We start from the raw sequence: 20,082 nt of genomic DNA, 5'->3' as shown, positions 1-20,082 counted from the left end.
GGAATCCAAGAGATATTCACTAGAGCCTTGATCGCTTGTAGAACAAGAGTGGTTGTCAGTCACCTTGTTCATGGGTGAGAATGATGATGAGTGTCATGGATCATCACATTCATCAAGTTGAAGAACAAGTGATATCTTAGAACAAGAACAAGCGGAATTGAATGGAAGAACAATAGTAATTGCATTAATACTCGAGGTACAGCAGAGCTCCACACCTTAATCTATGGTGTGTAGAAACTCCACCGTTGAAAATACATAAGCATAAGGTCTAGGCATGGCCGTGAGGCCAGCCTCCCAATGATCTAAGAACTAGATGTCCAAAGATGATCAAAGGATCTAAAAACAATCCAAAGATTTAAAGACAATAGTAAAAGGTCCTATATATAGAGAACTAGTAGCCTAGGGTGTACAGAGATGAGTAAATGACATAAAAATCCACTTACGGGCCCACTTGGTGTGTGCTTGGGCTGAGCAATGAAGCATTTTCGTGCAGAGACTCTTCTTGGAGTTAAACGCCAGCTTTAGTGCCAGTTTGGGCGTTTAACTCCCATTTGGGTGCCAGTTCCAGCGTTTAACGCTGGGATTCCTGAGGGTGACTTTGAACGCCGGTTTGGGCCATCAAATCTTGGGCAAAGTATGGACTATCATATATTGCTGGAAAGCCCAGGATGTCTACTTTCCAACGCCGTTGAGAGCGCGCCAATTGGGCTTTTGTAGCTCCAGAAAATCCACTTCGAATGCAGGGAGGTCAGAATCCAACAGCATCTGCAGTCCTTTTCAGTCTCTGAATCAGATTTTTGCTCAGGTCCCTCAATTTCAGCCAGAAAATACCTGAAATCACAGAAAAACACACAAACTCATAGTAAAGTCCAGAAAAGTGAATTTTAACTAAAAACTAATAAAAATATACTAAAAACTAACTATATCATACCAAAAACATACTAAAAACAATGCCAAAAAGCATACAAATTATCCGCTCATCACAACACCAAACTTAAATTGTTGCTTGTCCTCAAGCAACTGAAAATCAAATAAGATAAAAAGAAGAGAATATGCAATGAATTCCAAAAACATCTATGAAGATCAGTATTAATTAGATGAGCGGGGCTTTTAGCTTTTTGCCTCTGAATAGTTTTGGCATCTCACTCTATCCTTTGAAATTCAGAATGATTGGCTTCTTTAGGAACTCAGAATCCAGATAGTGTTATTGATTCTCCTAGTAGAGTATGATGATTCTTGAACATAGCTACTTATTGAGTCTTGGCTGTGGCCCAAAGCACTCTGTCTTCCAGTATTACCACCGGATACATACATGCCACAGACACATAATTGGGTGAACCTTTTCAGATTGTGACTCAGCTTTGCTAAAGTCCCCAATTAGAGGTGTCCAGGGTTCTTAAGCACACTCTTATTGCCTTGGATCACAACGTTATTTTTCTTTCTTTTTTTTTCGTTTTCTTTTCTTTTTCTCTTTTTTTTTCGATTTTTTTTTTCATAGTTTTTTCTTGCTTCAAGAATCATTTTTATGATTTTTCAGATCCTCAGTAACATGTCTCCTTTTTCATCATTCTTTCAAGAGCCAACATTCATGAACCACAAATTCAAGAAACATATGCACTGTTTAAGCATACATTCAGAGAACAAAAATATTACCACCACATCAAAATAATTAAACTGTTATAAAATTCAAAATTCATGCAATTCTTTCTTTTATCAATTAAGCACATTTTTATTTAAGAAAGGTGATGGATTCATAGGACATTCATAACTTTAAGGCATAGACACTAATGATCACAAGACACAAACATGGATAAACATAAGCATAAAATTCGAAAAACAGAAGAATAAAGAACAAGGAAATCAAGGAACGGGTCCACCTTAGTGATGGCGGCTCTTCCTTGCTCTTGAAGATCCTATGGAGTGCTTGAGCTCCTCAATGTCTCTTCTTTGTCTTTGTTGCTCCTCCCTCATGATTCTTTGATCTTCTCTAATTTCATGGAGGATGATGGAGTGTTCTTGATGCTCCACCCTTAGTTGTCCCATATTGGAACTCAATTCTCCTAGGGAGGTGTTTAATTGCTCCCAATAGTCTTGTGGAGGAAAGTGCATCCCTTGAGGAATCTCAGGGATCTCATGATGAGTGGGATCTCTTGTGTGCTCCATCCTCTTCTTAGTGATGGGCTTGTCCTCATCAATGGGGATGTCTTCCTCTATGTCAACTCCAACTGAATAACAGAGGTGACAATTGAGATGAGGAAAGGCTAACCTTGCCAAGGTAGAGGACTTGTCCGCCACCTTATAGAGTTCTTGGGCTATAACCTCATGAACCTCTATTTCTTCTCCAATCATGATGCTATGGATCATGATAGCCCGGTCTATGGTAACTTCGGACCGGTTGCTAGTGGGAATGATTGAGCGTTGTATGAACTCTAACCATCCTCTAGCCACGGGCTTGAGGTCATGCCTTCTTAATTGAACCGGCTTTCCTCTTGAATCTCTCTTCCATTGGGTGCCCTCTTCACATATGACCGTGAGGACTTGGTCCAACCTTTGATCAAAGTTGACCCTTCTAGTGTAAGGATGTTCATCTCCTTGCATCATAGGCAAGTTGAACGCCACCCTCACACTTTCCGGACTAAAATCCAAGTATTTCCCCCGAACCATAGTAAGATAATTCTTTGGATTCGGGTTCACACTTTGGTCATGGTTCTTGGTGATCCATGCATTGGCATAGAACTCTTGAACCATCAAGATTCCGACTTGTTGAATGGGGTTGGTAAGAACTTCCCAACCTCTTCTTCGGATCTCATGTCGGATTTCCGGATATTCACCCTTTTTGAGTGAAAAAGGGACCTCGGGGATCACCTTCTTCAAGGCCACAACTTCATAGAAATGGTCTTGATGCACCCTTGAGAGGAATCTTTCCATCTCCCATGACTCGGAGGTGGAAGCCTTTGCCTTCCCTTTCCTCTTTCTAGAGGTTTCTCCGGCCTTGGATGCCATAAATGGTTATGGAAAAACAAAAAGCAATGCTTTTACCACACCAAACTTAAAATGTTTGCTCGTCCTCGAGCAAAAGAAGAAAGAAGAGAGTAGAAGAAGAAGAAATGGAGGAGATGGAGAGGGCTTTGTGTTCGGCCAAAAGGGAGAAAAAGTAGTGTTTAAGGTGTGTGAAAATGAAGGAGTGAAGGAGGGTTTATATAGGAGAGGGGGAGAGAGAGGTTCGGCCATTTGAGGGTGGGTTTGGGTGGGAAAGTGGTTTGAATTTGAATGGTGAGGTAGGTGGGGTTTTATGAAGGATGGATGTGAGTGGTGAAGAGAAAGATGGGATTTGATAGGTGAGGGGTTTTGGGGAAGAGGTGTTGAGGTGATTGGTGAAGAAAAGAGAGAGTGGTAGGGTAGGTGGGGATCCTGTGGGGTCCACAGATCCTGAGGTGTCAAAGAAAAGTCATCCCTGCACCAAATGGCATTCAAAATCACGTTTTGTGCCATTTCTGGCGTTAAACGCCGGGCTGGTGCCCATTTCTGGCGTTTAACGCCAGCATCTTGCCCCTTTCTGGCGTTTAACGCCAGTCTGGTGCCCCTTTCTGGCGTTAAACGCCCACCAGCTAACCTCACTGGCGTTTAAACGCCAGTGGGTGCGTCCTCCAGGGTGTGCTGTTTTTCTTCCTGTTTTTCATTCTGTTTTTGCTTTTTTTTCATGGATTTTGTGACTTTTTATGATCATCAACCTACAAAAGAGATAAAATAACAAAAGAAAATAATTAATTATAAAACATTGGGTTGCCTCCCAACAAGCGCTTCTTTAATGTCATTAGCTTGACAGAGGACTCTCATGGAGCCTCAGAAATGCTCAGAACCGTGTTGGAACCTCCCAACACCAAACTTAGAGTTTGACTGAGGGGGCTCTTTTTGGCTCTGTTTTGAGAGAAGCTCTTCATGCTTCCTCTCCATGATGACAGAGGGATATCCTTGTGCCTTAAACACCAAGGATTCTTCATTCACTTGAATGATCAACTCTCCTCTATCAACATCAATCACAGCCTTTGCTGTGGCTAGGAAGGGTCTGCCAAGGATGATGGATTCATCCATGCACTTCCCAGTCTCTAGGACTATGAAATCAGTAGGGATGTAATGGTCTTCAACCTTTACCAGAACATCCTCTACAAGTCCATAGGCTTGTTTTCTTGAGTTGTCTGCCATCTCTAGTGAGATTTTTGCAGCTTGCACCTCAAAGATCCCTAATTTCTCCATTACAGAGAGGGGCATGAGGTTTACACTTGATCCTAAGTCACACAAGGCCTTTTTGAAGGTCATGGTGCCTATGGTACAAGGTATAGAAAACTTCCCAGGATCCTGCCTCTTTTGAGGCAGTTTCTGCCTAGACAAGTCATTCAGTTCTTTGGTGAGCAAAGGGGATTCATCCTCCCAAGTCTCATTTCCAAATAACTTGTCATTCAGCTTCATGATTGCTCCAAGGTATTTGGCAACTTGCTCTTCAGTGACATACTCATCCTCTTCAAAGGAAGAATACTCATCAGAGCTCATGAATGGCAGAAGTAAGTCCAATGGAATCTCTATGGTCTCAGTTTGAGCCTCAGATTCCCATGGTTCCTCATTGGGGAACTCATTGGAGGTCAGTGGACGCCCAGTGAGGTCTTCCTCAGTGGCGTTCACTGCCTCTTCTTCCTCCCAGAATTTGGCCATGTTGATGGCCTTGCACTCTCCTTTTGGATTTTCTTCTGTATTGCTTGAGAGAGTACTAGGAGGGAGTTCAGTAATTTTCTTGCTCAGCTGACCCACTTGTCCTTCCAAATTCCTAATGGAGGACCTAGTTTCAGTCATGAAACTTTGAGTGGTTTTGATTAGATCAGAGACCATGGTTGCTAAGTCAGAGGTATTCTGCTTAGAACTCTCTGTCTGTTGCTGAGAAGATGATGGAAAAGGCTTGCTATTGCTAAACCTGTTTCTTCCACCATTATTGTTGTTGAAACCTTGTTGAGGTCTCTGTTGATCCTTCCATGAAAGATTTGGATGATTCCTCCATGAAGGATTGTAGGTGTTTCCATAGGGTTCTCCCATGTAATTCACCTCTTCTATTGAAGGGTTCTCAGGATCATAAGCTTCTTCCTCAGATGAAGCTTCCTTAGTACTGCTTGGTACATTTTGCATTCCAGACAGACTTTGAGAAATCAAATTGATTTGTTGAGTCAATATTTTGTTCTGAGCCAATATGGCATTCAGGGTGTCAATCTCAAGAACTCCTTTCTTCTGACTAGTCCCATTGTTCACAGGATTTCTTTCAGAAGTGTACATGAATTGGTTATTTGCAACCATTTCAATCAGTTCTTGAGCCTCAGTAGGCGTCTTCTTCAGATGAAGAGATCCTCCAGAAGAGCTATCCAAGGACATCTTGGACAGTTCAGAGAGACCATCATAGAAAATACCTATGATGCTCCATTCAGAAAGCATGTCAGTGGGACACTTTCTGATTAATTGTTTGTATCTTTCCCAAGCTTCATAGAGGGATTCTCCTTCCTTCTGTCTGAAGGTTTGGACTTCCACTCTAAGCTTACTCAATTTTTGAGGTGGAAAGAACTTTGCCAAGAAGGCATTGACTAGCTTTTCCCAAGAGTCCAGGCTTTCTTTAGGTTGAGAGTCCAACCATGTTCTAGCTCTGTCTCTTACAGCAAAAGGGAATAGCATAAGTCTGTAGACCTCAGGGTCAACCCCATTAGTCTTGACAGTGTCACAGATTTGCAAGAACTCAGCTAAAAACTGATAGGGATCTTCCAATGGAAGTCCATGGAACTTGCAATTCTGTTGCATTAGAGAAACTAATTGAGGCTTAAGCTCAAAGTTGTTTGCTCCAATGGCAGGGATGGAGATGCTTCTCCCATAGAAGTCGGGAGTAGGTGCAGTAAAGTCACCCAGCACCTTCCTTGCATTGTTGGCATTGTTGTTTTCGGCTGCCATGAGTTCTTCTTCCTTGAAGAATTCGTTCAGGTTCTCTAAAGAGAGTTGTGCTTTGGCTTCTCTTAGCTTTCTCTTCAAGGTCCATTCAGGTTCAGGATCAGCCTCAACAAGAATGCCTTTGTCTTTGCTCCTGCTCAAAAGAAAGAGAAGAGAACAAGAAAGTGTGGAATCCTCTATGTCACAGTATAGAGATTCCTTGAAGTGTCAGAGGAAGAGAAAGGTAGAAGACAGGAGTAGAAAATTCGAACTTATCAAAGAAGATGGAGTTTGAATTTTTGCATTAAGGAATAGTGTTAGTCCATAAACAGAAGGATGTGAGAAGGAGGGAAGGAATTTTCGAAAATTAAGTGAAAAATTTTGAAAACATTTTTGAAAAACATTACTTAATTTTTGAAAATGAAAATGGAAAAGAAATCAAGTGATTTTCGAAAAAGATTTTGAAATTAGAAGTCAAAAAGATTTGATTGAAAACTATTTTGAAAAAGATGTGGTTAAGAAGATATGATTGGTTAAGAAAAATGTGATTGAGAAGATATGATTTGAAAAACATTTTAAAAAGATTTGGTTTGAAAATTAAAAACTTGACTAACAAGAAAAGATATGATTCAAACATTAAACCTTTCTCAACAGAAAAGGTAACATACTTGAAATGTTGAATCAAATCATTAATTGATAGTAAGTATCTTTAAAAATAGAAAGAAATTGATTTTGAAAAAGATTTGATTGAAAAATTGATTTGAAAAAGATTTGATTTTGAAAAGATTTTGAAAACTTAGAAAAAAAATTGATTTGAAAACAAAATCTTCCCCTCTAGCCATCCTGGCGTTAAACGCCCAGAATGGTATCCATTCTGGCGTTTAACGCCCAAAATGCTACCCTTTTGGGCGTTAAACGCCCAACCAGGTACCCTGGCTGGCGTTTAAACACCAGTCTGTCCTTCTTCACTGGGCGTTTTGAACGCCCAGCTTTTTCTGTGCAATTCCTCTGCTGTATGTTCTGAATCTTCAATTCCCTGTATTATTGACTTGAGAAGACACAAATTAAAAATATTTTTGGATTTTTAATAATAAGAACAAATCAAAATGCAACAAGAATCAAATAACAATGCATGCAAGACACCAAACTTATCAGTTTGTATACTACTGACACTAACAAAATGAAAATGCATATGAGACACACAAAACAATCAAGTCAATTGAATTCAAAGATCAGAGCAAGTAAATCATCAAGAACATCTTGAAGATCACTAAGATACATGAATGAATGCATGCAATTGACACCAAACTTATGATGAGACACTAGACTCAAACAAGAAACATGCAATATTTTTGGTTTTTATGATTTTCTAATTTTTTTTTGTGTTTTTCGAAAATTAAGTGGAAAAAGGTATCAAAATTCTTAATGAGAATTCCAGGAATCAGTGCAATGCTAGTCTAAGACTCCGGTCCAGGAATTAGACATGGCTTCACAGCCAGCCAAGCTTTCAAAGAAAGCTTCGGTCCAAAACACTAGACATGGCCAGAGGCCAGCCAAGCCTTAGCAGATCATTGCTCCAAAAGCAAGATTGATAAAAATCAACAAGCTTTTGTGGTGATAAGTTGAAACCTCGGTCCAATGAAATTAGACATGGCTTCTCAGCCAGCCAGATTTCAACAAATCATCATGAAACTCTAGAATTCATCTTCAAGAATTTCGAAAAAAATAAATACCTAATCTAAGCAACAAGATGAACCGTCAGTTGTCCAAACTAGAATAATCCCGGGCAATAACGCCACTAACTTGGTGTTGTTGCCGGATCTTGGCACTGATGTTACCAAAAGCTTGCTCAAAACTTGAACAATCCCCGGCAACGGCGCCAAAAACTTGGTGTTGTTGCCGGATCTTGGCACTGATGTTACCAAAAGCTTGCTCAAAACTTGAACAATCTCCGGCAACGGCGCCAAAAACTTGGTGCGCGAAATTGTGAACAATACTTTTTCACAACTCTCATAATCCCCGGTCATGAACCCCAAAGACTTGGTAGCTCAATACCATGGCATTACACAACTTCGCACAACTAACCAGCAAGTGCACTGAGTCGTCCAAGTAATAAACCTTACGCGAGTAAGGGTCGATCCCACGGAGATTGTTAGTATTGAAGCAAGCTATGGTCATCTTGTAAATCTTAGTCAGGCAAACTCAAATAGTAATGGTGATGAACGAAAATAACACAAAGGTAAAGATAGAGATACTTATGTAATTCATTGGTAGGAACTTCAGATAAGCGCATGAAGATGCCTTCCCTTCCGTCTCTCTGCTTTCCTACTGTCTTCATCCAATCCTTCTTACTCCTTTCCATGGCAAGCTTAAGCAAGGGTTTCACCGTTGTCAGTGGCTACCTCCCATCCTCTCAGTGAAAGCGATTGCATATGCTCTGTCACAGCATAGCAGAATTCATCTGTCGGTTCTCAATCAGGCCGGAATAGAATCCAGTGATTCTTTTGCGTCTGTTACTAACGCCCCGCCTTCAGGAGTTTGAAGCACGTCACAGTCATTCAGTCATTGAATCTTACTCAGAACACCACAGACAAGGTTAGACCTTCCGGATTCTCTTGAATGCCGCCATCAGTTCTCGCCTATACCACGAAGACTCTGATCTCATGAAATGGTTGGCTCATATGTCAGACGAGCACTCAGTTGTCAGGCAATCAACCATGCATCGTGCAATCAGGAATCCAAGAGATATTCACTAGAGCCTTGATCGCTTGTAGAACAAGAGTGGTTGTCAGTCACCTTGTTCATGGGTGAGAATGATGATGAGTGTCACGGATCATCACATTCATCAAGTTGAAGAACAAGTGATATCTTAGAACAAGAACAAGCGGAATTGAATGGAAGAACAATAGTAATTGCATTAATACTCGAGGTACAGCAGAGCTCCACACCTTAATCTATGGTGTGTAGAAACTCCACCGTTGAAAATACATAAGCATAAGGTCTAGGCATGGCCATGAGGCCAGCCTCCCAATGATCTAAGAACTAGATGTCCAAAGATGATCAAAGGATCTAAAAACAATCCAAAGATTTAAAGACAATAGTAAAAGGTCCTATATATAGAGAACTAGTAGCCTAGGGTGTACAGAGATGAGTAAATGACATAAAAATCCACTTCCGGGCCCACTTGGTGTGTGCTTGGGCTGAGCAATGAAGCATTTTCGTGCAGAGACTCTTCTTGGAGTTAAACGCCAGCTTTAGTGCCAGTTTGGGCGTTTAACTCCCATTTGGGTGCCAGTTCCAGCGTTTAACGCTGGGATTCCTGAGGGTGACTTTGAACGCCGGTTTGGGCCATCAAATCTTGGGCAAAGTATGGACTATCATATATTGCTGGAAAGCTCAGGATGTCTACTTTCCAACGCCGTTGAGAGCGCGCCAATTGGGCTTCTGTAGCTCCAGAAAATCCACTTCGAATGCAGGGAGGTCAGAATCCAACAACATCTGCAGTCCTTTTCAGTCTCTGAATCAGATTTTTGCTCAGGTCCCTCAATTTCAGCCAGAAAATACCTGAAATCACAGAAAAACACACAAACTCATAGTAAAGTCCAGAAAAGTGAATTTTAACTAAAAACTAATAAAAATATACTAAAAACTAACTATATCATACCAAAAACATACTAAAAACAATGCCAAAAAGCATACAAATTATCCGCTCATCAGCGAGTAATGAAGATAGTGGGTGATTGTCACGGGTCACCCCCTTCATTCTGACTTAACTGAATTAAGTACGAGAGTATATCTTGGAGAAGAAGTAGGTGTGAATTAAAAGAGAAACAATAATACTTGCATTAGTTCATGAAGAACAATAGAGCTCCTCACCTTAATCTATGAGGTGTAGAAACTCCACTGTAGAAAATACATAAGAGAATAAGGTCTAGGCATGGCCGAATGGCCAGCCTTCCAAATGTGCAAAATGATCTCAAGTGATCAAAAAGCTATTCCAAAAGACCCCAGATACAATAGTTAAAAGTTCTATTTATACTAGACTAGTAACATAGGTTTATAGAAAATGAGTAGATAATGCAGAAATCCACTTCCGAGGACCACTTGGTGTGTGTTTGGGCTGAGCATTGAAGCTTTCATGTGTATAGGCCATCCATGGAGTTAAACACCATCTTGGATGCCAGTTTGGGTGTTTACCTCCAGTTCTGGTGCCAGTTCCAGCGTTTTACGATAGAAAAGGGTCTCTGATTGGCATTTGGACGCCAGTTTGGGCCATTAAATCTCAGGCAAAGTATGGACTATTAATCATTTCTAGAAAGCCCAAGATGTCTACTTTCCAACGCAATTGATAGCGCACTAATTGGGTTTCTGTAGCTTCACAAAATCTATTTTGAGTGCAGGAGGATCAGAATCCAATAGCATCTGCAGTCCTTTCTCAGCCTCTGAATCAAATTTTTGCTCAGGTCCCTCAATGTCGGCCAGAAAATACTTGAAATCACAAAAAAACACACAAACTCATAGTAAAGTCCAGAAATGTGATTTTTTCAAAAAAACTAATAAAAATATACTAAAACGTAACTAAAACATACTAAAAACTACCTAAAAACAATGCCAAAAAGTGTATAAATTATCCGCTCATCAATATCCAAGTGACATCTGTCCCCTCTAAATAAAGTACAAGAAAAGGCAGAGAAATACATCAACATGGAAGAGAATTCTCGGCTAAGAGAACCCCCCTCCAAGTCCAACTTGCCATATTCAGCTCGGAGTAGAGACTAAAAACCCAAACAGAAGGAAGTGCCAGACTCGGAGAAACCTCAAAAGTACCACAACTACACTCCCCTTAGGGTCTCCCTAGTAGACATCTACAGAGAAATATGCCATACAGGGAAAATTCCACCACCCCGCCCAATCAAACACAAAAAAGGCAGAAGTCAGACCATGTACTGTGAATACCACAAACTCTATGGACACTCCACCAATGAATGCTACGACCTAAAGAACGTTAAAGAAAAACTGGCCAGAGAAGGCCGACTCAAAAGGTACCTAGTAGATATGTTAGATGACCCGAGGAAGCAAAGAAGGGAAGAAGAGGAGGGACAACCACAATGCCCTGCTCACACCTCAGAACGTCACATCTATATGATCAACAGAGGATTTGCAGGGGGCGGAGTGACAAAATCCTTATGAAGGAGACACCTCAAGGAGGTGTATCAGGTCGGGGAAAGTAGCCGGTCAACCGACCTGGCCACCATCTATTTTACATAGGAGGATGCGCAGGGCCTGTTACTCATACATGACGATCCTGTAGTGATAACCATAATCCTGGCCAATGCAAACCTCCATAGCACCTTGATAGATCAAGGAAGCTCAGCCGACATCCTGTTAAAGTCCACCTTTGACAAGTGTTTTAAGAAAATTGTCGATAAAGAATTTCTCAATGAAATCTCGTTGCAAGTATAGTGTTAAACCAACAAACAATCCTCAATCAAAATTTAATTTGTTTGTCACAAGTACAAACACCAATAAATAGATCCGAAGTATTTAAACCTCGGGTTGTCTCTCAAGGAATTGCAGGGAAGTATTTATGTTATTGTTTATGGGTTGTATATTTTGGGGTTTTGAATAAAGGACAAGAAATGTAAATGACAAGAAAGTAAATGAAACTCAAATGATAAAAAGGTCTTGGCAAGGGTTGATGGTTAAGGATCTTTATCATTGTAACTAACCACAACATGATAATTGCAAAGATCAATCCCATTAAGTCATCCTCTAAAAAGTTAAGGAAGGGCAAATGAGCTTTATCAATCCCAATCCATAAGTCCTAGCCGCTCACTAATTGACTTAGTGAAAGCTAGTTTTAATGGACACCAATTATCAATCACTTGGACATTAGCAACTCAAGTTCACCTAAGTTACCATCCCAAGCCAAGAACACAAAATCTACTCTAAAATCCAACCAAGCATTTTATCAAACACTTGGAAGGCATAAAAGGAAAGTGATGACTTACATCATCTACCTTTTTTCTTGCATAAAAAGGACCATAAAAGAGGCATAATCTCATTTGATAATTGCAATTCATGCCTTAATGGATGAATATCATAGTACATTGCTTTGAAATGAGTTTGTGCTGAATTTCAGGTGGAGAAGACATGAAAAATGGGAAAGAAAAAAACAAAACAAGTGGGGTGTGTGAAGCAAGCATACCACTTGGAACAAACGCCAGAAAAATGTATTGGTGTGGCACGCCAGAAGCTGGGCGTGGGACGCTGGTACAACATTCCACAGAGCAAAAATGAAGACCATCAAAGGGGCGTGGCATGCCAGGAGCAGAGCGTGGTACGTCAATTCGTTACTAGAAGAACCATCACTATAGCGTGCCACTTTGTGTCAAAGGCGTGGCATGCCAGCCCCAGAGTTCACTTGGGCGTGCCACTTGAGGACCAAGGCGTGGCACGCCAAGCCTATGAGACCCACAATTGAATGGGCGTGCCACTTGGTATCGAAGGCATGGCATGCCAGCTCAAGAAGTCCCACTAAGGCGTGCCACTTGAGTGATGTGGCATGGCACGCCAACACCTAAAGAGGCCAAATAAAGCTGGGCGTGCCACTTGGTATCGAAGGCGTGGCATGCCAGCTCAATCATCTCACTTTGGTGTGCCACTTGAACATCCAAGCGTGGCACGCCAACCTCTGGGACCATGGCAAATGAATGGCGTGACACGCCAGTCTCATGGCTTGGCACGCTGGTAGTGTTTTCTAGAGGAGGAATTAAAGGGCCAGTGAACTTAGGGGTGCCACTTGGGAGATGAGGCATGACACGCCAGCAAGATGATGGAGCAAATAAAGGGCGTGACACGCCAGTCTCACGGCGTGGCACGCTGGTTGTATTTTCCAGAGACGAAGATGAGGAGCCAATGAACTCAGGCGTGCTACTTGGATGGCGAGGCGTGGCACGCCATCAAGAGTGTGAAGTTTTAAGAAGGGCGTGGCACATCGGACCCTGGGCGTGCCACACTGGTACAAACTTCCAGAAGCATGGAGATAAGGAAGATGACCTTGGGCGTGCCACTTGGTTTCGAAGGCGTGGCATGCCAAGTTACTAGGCCATTTAAAATGTCCTGGGCGTGCCACTTCAGCTCGAAGGCGTGGCACGCCAGGGGTTAAACAGAGGACGGCGTGCCACTTGAATGAAGAGGCGTGGCACACCAAATCAGAAACAGAAGGAGCGTGACACGCCAGAGAAGCTCCAGTCACACGGCAGCTGAAAGATCACGTTTATTGAGTTTCTTTTCCCTACAAATTGTAATTTTCTTCACTTTTGTAATTTTTCTTTTATTTTCTAGACGTAGGAGTAGTATAAATACCCTTGGAAGTATTGAAAAAGGGTTAGCAAGTCACAGAGTTTAGTTTTGGAGATTTCACTTTTACTTTCCACACTTCATCTCTTCCATCTTTTGTACTTTCTCTTTGAGCTATGAGTAGCTAAATTCCCTCTCATTGAGAGAGGGAGCTCTATTGTACTTGATGGATTAATAATAGTGAATTTCTTCTTCTCTTCATCTTCTCTTTGATTTGCTAGAAGGAATTTCGATTTTCATGCTTAGTGTTCAATTAACTTGGAAAAGAGATTGAATGCAAAATGGGTTTCATAGGAACCTTGGAAAAGGAAACATGAAACCATGCTAAAAATCCCTTCTCACACTTGAGTAGAATTTGGGTTTTGGTGTTTGGATATGGTGACATACAATCCTCCCTCTACTTGGACCTATGATGATGTGTGGTATAATCATGGACCAAGCATATCTCTCTTCATGAGCAATTAGACCAAGGAATTGGCTATTAATCAAGATCTGAGAGATTGAGTCACCAAAGGATTGGGGCTCAATCAATCATGATTGCCAAGAGGTCAATGAGTTGCATGATTGAAGAGGATATGAGCTGGATTTAATCCAAAGAGACAATATCTCCTGATCTCAATGAATTCCCCCATTCTTATCTCTCCCATTCTTTTATAGCTTTACTTACATTCTGCAAAATCCCATTCACCTTTACAATCTTGTTATTTCCATTTCTGTATTTTATTGCTTTCTTTTATTCCTTTGCCATTTTTGTTCCTGCCATTTATAATTATTCACTTACAACTTATCCTGTTGAGCTTGACTAATTCACCAATTGATTAAAATTGCTCAAATCTACCAATATCTGTAGATACGATTCCATTATACTGTGGGTTAATACTTGACAATAATTTGGTTCGCTTGCCAAGAGCGGATTCATTAATATTGTTGGGGGAGTGAATTCCAAACTGGTGGGAAAAATTGTGATCATCAACAATGGATCCAAAGACTTGGTGCTCTCAAACATGAATCACACTTTGTCACAACTCTGCTCAACTAACTAGCAAGTGTACTGGGTCGTCCAAGTAATACCTTACATTAGTAAGGGTCGATCCCACAGAGATTGTTGGTATGAAGCAAGCTATGGTCATCTTGTAAATCCCAGTCAGGAGGATTTAACTAATTTAAGAGATTATTGGTTTAAATATGATTAATAAAAATGAACAGAAAGTAAAGATAGAGTTACTCATGTAATTCAATGGTGGGAATTTCAGATAGGTGTATGGAGATGCTGTGTTCCTTCTGAATCTCTGCTTTTCTACTACATCCATTCAATCCTTTTTACTCCTTTCCATGGAAAGCTGTATGTAGGGCATCACCGTTGTCAATGGCTACATCCCATCCTTTTAGTGAAAAAGGTCCAAATGCTCTGTCACAGCACGGCTAATCATCTGTCGGTTCTCAATCAGGCTAGAATAGAATCTAGTGATTCTTTTGTGTCTGTCATTAACGCCCAGCCTTCAGGAGTTTGAAGCTCGTCACAGTCATTCAATCCCGGAATGCTACTCGGAATACCACAGACAAGGTTAGACTTTCCAGATTCCAATGAATGCCGCCATCAATTATAGCTTATACCACGAAGATTCTGATTAAGGAATCCAAGAGATATACGCCCGACCTAAGGTAGAACGGTAGTGGTTGTCAGTCACGCGCGTTCATAAGTGAGAATGATGATGAGTGTCACGGATCATCACATTCATCAAGATGAAGTGCAACGAATATCTTAGAACAGGAATAAATCGAATTGGATAGAAGATAGTAGTAATTGCATTAAAACTTGAGGGACAGCAGAGCTCCACACCCTTAATGTATGGTGTGTAGAAACTCCACCGTTGAAAAAATATAAGTGAAAGGTCCAGGCATGGCTGAATGGCCAGCCCCCCATGAAGGTCTAAGGACTAGGCGTCCAGAGATTGAATAATACAATCAAGAATATCTAATAAACTAATAAAAAGTTCTATTTATACTAAACTAGCTACTAGGGTTTACAAAGGTAAGTAATTGATGCATAAATTCACTTTCGGGGCCCACTTGGTGTGTGCTTGGGCTGAGCTTGATCTATCCACGAGCTGAGGCTTCTCTTGGAGTTGAACGCCAAGTTGTAACGTGTTTTGGGCGTTCAACTCTGGTTCGTGACGTGTTTCTGGCGTTTGACTCCAGAATGCAGCATGAAACTGGCGTTGAGCACCAGTTTACGTCATTTAATCACGAATAAAGTATGGACTATTATATATTGCTGGAAAGCTCTGGATGTCTACTTTCCAACGCCATTAAAAGCGCGCCATTTGGAGTTCTATAGCTCCAAAAGATGTATTTTGAGTGCAGGGATGTCAGATTCCAACAGCATCAGCAGTCCTTTGTCAGCCTCTTATCAGAGTTTTGCTCAGGTCCCTCAATTTTAGCCAGAAAATATCTGAAAACACAGAAAAACACACAAACTCATAGTAAAGTCCAGAAATATGAATTTAGCATAAAAACTAATGAAAACATCCCTAAAAGTAACTAGATCATACTAAAAATTACCTAAAAACAACGTCAAAAAGCTTAAATTATCCGCTCATCACAACACCAAACTTAAATTGTTGCCTGTCCCTAAGCAACTAAAAATCAATTAGGATAAAAAGAAGAAAATATACTATAAATCCCAAAATATCAATGAATATTAGTTCTAATTAGATGAGCGGGACTTGTAGCTTTTTGCTTCTGAACAGTTTTGGCATCTCACTTTTTCCTTTGAAGTTTAGAATGATTGGCTTCTCTAGGAACTTAGAATTTCGGATAGTGTTATTGATTCTCCTAGTTAAGTATGTTGATTCTTGAACACAGCTACTTTTATGAGTCTTGGTCGTGGCCCTAAGCACTTTGTTTTCCAGTAATACCACCGATACATAAATGCCACAGACACATTATTGGGTGAACCTTTTCAGATTGTGACTCAGCTTTGCTAGGGTCCCCAGTTAGAGGTGTCCAGAGCTCTTAAGCACACTCTTTTTACTTTGGATCACGACTTTAACCACTCAGTCTCAAGCTTTTCACTTGGACCTACATGCCACAAGCACATGGTTAGGGACAACTTGATTTAGCCGCTTAGGCCTGGGTTTTATTTCCTTGGGCCCTCCTATCCATTGATGCTCAAAGCCCTGGATCCTTTTTACCCTTGCCTTTTGGTTTTAAGGGCTATTGGCTTTTTCTGCTTGCTTTTTCTTTCTTTCTATTTTTTTTTCACAAGCTTTTGCTTTTCACTACTTTTTCTTGCTTCAAGAATCAATTCCATGATTTTTCAGATTATCAATAACATTTCTCTTTGTTCATCATTCTTTCAAGAGCCAACAATTTTAACATTCATAAACAACAAGATCAAAAATATGCACTGTTCAAACATTCATTCAGAGAACAAAAAGCATTGTCACCACATCAATATAATTAAACTAAATTCAAGGATAAATTTGAAATTCATGTACTTCTTGTTCTTTTGAATTAAAAACATTTTTCTTATTTAAGAGAGGTGAAGGATTCATGGAATTATTTATAGCCTTAAGACATAGTTACTAAATACTAATGATCATGTAATAAAGACACAAACATAAATAAACATGAAGCATAAAAATCGAAAAACAGAAAGATAAGAGCAAGGAGGTTAAGGAATGAGTCCACCTTGGTGAGGGTGGCGTCTTCTTGAAGGACCAATGGTGCTTTTTGAGCTCCTTTATGTCTCTTCCTTGCCTCTGTTGCATGATCCTTAGTGATTTTGGTGCCTTTATCCTTAGTTGCTCCGAATAATTGTATGGAGGAAAATTTATCCCCTGAGGTATCTCAGGGATCTCTTGATTTGCAGTCAAATGTTCTACCACTGAGATATAGACCCTTTAGATGAATCTTTTCATCTCCCATGACTCAGAGGTGGAAGCTTTTGTCTTTTCTTTTCTCTCTTTTTTTTTTGAGGTTTCTCTGGCCTTAGGTGCCATCAATGGTTATGGAAAAACAAAAAAGCTATGCTTTTACCACACCAAACTTAGAATGTTGTTAGAAGAAGAAGAAGAAGATGTGGAGGAGATGGATGGATGTGTGTATTCGGCTATATGGGTGGGATTGGGTGGGTAAGAGAATTTGAATTTTGAAGGTAGGTGGGGTGTATGTCCGAGTGGATGGATGTGAGTGGTGAGTGGAAAACAGAAGGGATGACCGTGAATGGAGAGGGAGAGGGTAAGGTAGGTGGGGATCCTGTGGTGTCCACAGATCCTGAGATGATCCTGTGGGGTCCACAGATCCTGCGATGTCAATGATTTACATCCCTGCACCAATTAGGCATGCAGAATGCCTTTGCATACAATTCTGGCGTTTAAACGCCGAAGTGATGCTCATTCAGGGCGTTCAACGCCCATGTGCAGCATGTTTGTAGCGTTGAATGCCAGGTCCATGCTTGTTTCTGGCGTTCAGCGCCAGATCCATGCTCTGTTCTGGCGTTGAACGCCAGCCAGATGCTCTTACTGGCGTTTAAGTGCCAGTGACCCCTTCCTCCAGAGTGTGCTATTTCTTCTGCTATTTTTTATTCTGTTTTTAATTTTAGTATTTTTTTCATGACTCCACATGATCATGAACCTAATAAAACATAAAATAACAATAAAATAAAAATAAAATTAGATAAATAAAAATTGGGTTGCCTCCCAATAAGCGCTTCTTTAATGTCAATAGCTTGATAGTGGGCTCTCATGGAGCCTCACAAGTGATCAGAGCATTGTTGGGACCTCCCAACACCAAACTTAGAGTTTGAATGTGGGGGTTCAACACCAAACTTAGAGTTTGGTTGTGGCCTCCCAACACCAAACTTAGAGTTTGACTGTGGGGGCTCTGTTTGACTCTGCATTGAGAGAAGCTGTTTATGCTTCCTCTCATTACCAAATAACTTGGCATTTAGCTTCATGATGGCTCCTAGATATTGAGCAACTTGCTCTTCAGTTAAATCTTCATCTTCTTCAGAAGAAGAATAGTCTTCAGAGCTCATGAATGGTAGAAGGAAATTTAATGGAATCTCTATGGTCTCTATATGAGCCTTAGATTCCTTTAGGTCCTCAATAGGGAACTCCTTCTTTCTTGAGAGATGTCCCATGAGGTCTTCCTCATTGGGATTCACGTCTTTCCCCTCCTCTTTGCATTCGGCCATATTGACTATGTCAATGGCCTTGCACTCTCTCTTTGGATTCTCTTCAGTATTGCTTGGGAGATTACTGGGAGGAGTTTCATTGACCTTCTTGCTCAGCTGGCCTACTTGTACCTCCAAATTTCTGATGGAAGATCTTGTTTCACTCATGAAACTTAAAGTTGCCTTAGATAGATCAGAGACTATGTTTGATAAGTTAGAGGGATTCTGTTCAAAATTCTTTGTCTGTTTCTGAGAAGATGATGGAAAAGGCTTGCTATTGCTAAACCTGTTTCTTCCACCATTATTAAAGCCTTGTTGGGGCTTTTGTTGATCCTTCCATGAGAAATTTGGATGATTTCTCCATGATGAATTATAGGTGTTTCCATAAGGTTCACCCATGTAATTTACCTCTGCTATTGCAAGGTTCTCAGGATCATAAGCCTCTTCAGAAGCCGCCTCTTTAGTACTGTTGGATGCATTTTGCCATCCATTCAGACTTTGAGAGATCATGTTGACTTGCTGAGTCAACACTTTGTTCTGAGCCAATATGGCATTCAGAGCATTAATTTCAAGAACTCCCTTCCTCTGAGGCGTCCCATTATTCACAAAATTCCTCTCAAAAGTGTACATGGATTGGTAATTTGCAACGATGTCAATAAGTTCTTGAGCTTCTGCAGGCGTTTTCTTTAGGTGAATGGATCCACCTGCAGAATGGTCCAATGACATTTTGGAAAACTCAGATAGACCATAATAGAATATTTCTAATATGGTCCATTCTGAAAACATGTCAGAAGGACACTTTTTGGTCATCTGCTTGTATCTTTCCCAAGCTTCATAGAGGGATTCACCATCTTTTTGCTTGAAGGTCTGAACATCCACTCTAAGCTTGCTCAGCTTTTGAGGAGGAAAGAATTTATCCAAGAAGGCTGTGACCAGCTTATCCCAGTAGTCCAGGCTATCTTTAGGTTGTGAATCCAACCATGTTCTAGCTCTATCTCTTACAGTAAAAGGGAAAAGCATGAGCATGTAGACATTAGGATCTACTCCATTTGTCTTAACAGTCTCACAAATCTGCAAGAACTCAGTTAAAAACTGACAAGGATCTTCAGATGGAAGTCCATGAAACTTGCAGTTCTGTTGCATCAAAGCAACTAATTGAGGTTTCAGCTCAAAATTGTTTGCTCCAATGGCAGGAATTGAGATTCTTCTTCCATCAAACATGGATGTTGGTTTAGTAAAATCACCTAGCATTCTCCTTGCATTATTGTTGTTGGGTTCGGCTACCATCTCCTTCTCTTGTTCGAAAATTTTAGAAACATTGTCTCTGGATTGTTGTAATTTAGCTTCTCTTAGTTTCCTCTTCAGAGTCCTTTCAGGTTCTGGATTAGCTTTAACAAAGATGCCTTTTTCCTTATTCCTGCTCATATGAAAGAGAAGAGAAAAAGAAAAGAAAGAGGAATCCTCTATGTCACAGTAAAGTGGTTCCTTATTGTTAGTAGAAGAAGAAAGGGAATAAAGAAAAGAGAATGAATAGTCTGGATAAAGAGTAAAGGTAGGGGCAGTGAATTGAGATGAAGCGAGGTGAAGAG

The 20,082-nt window shown here is 40.6% G+C and overlaps 1 non-coding gene across 1 annotated transcript; it reads left to right on the top strand.

Moving 5' to 3' along the window:
* The first annotated feature begins 19,277 nt into the window (after window positions 1–19,277).
* On the top strand, window positions 19,278–19,381 carry LOC112798860 (small nucleolar RNA R71). Its single transcript, XR_003200457.1, has one exon. It is a non-coding gene; the product is annotated as a small nucleolar RNA R71 (small nucleolar RNA).
* Window positions 19,382–20,082: the final 701 nt, after the last annotated feature.

The sequence above is a fragment of the Arachis hypogaea genome, chromosome 4 (genome assembly GCF_003086295.3).
Source record: "Arachis hypogaea cultivar Tifrunner chromosome 4, arahy.Tifrunner.gnm2.J5K5, whole genome shotgun sequence".
In the NCBI taxonomy this organism is placed as follows: Eukaryota; Viridiplantae; Streptophyta; class Magnoliopsida; order Fabales; family Fabaceae; genus Arachis; species Arachis hypogaea.
Note: the sequence above shows the minus strand (reverse complement) of the source record. Positions and strands in the feature narration are given on the sequence as shown.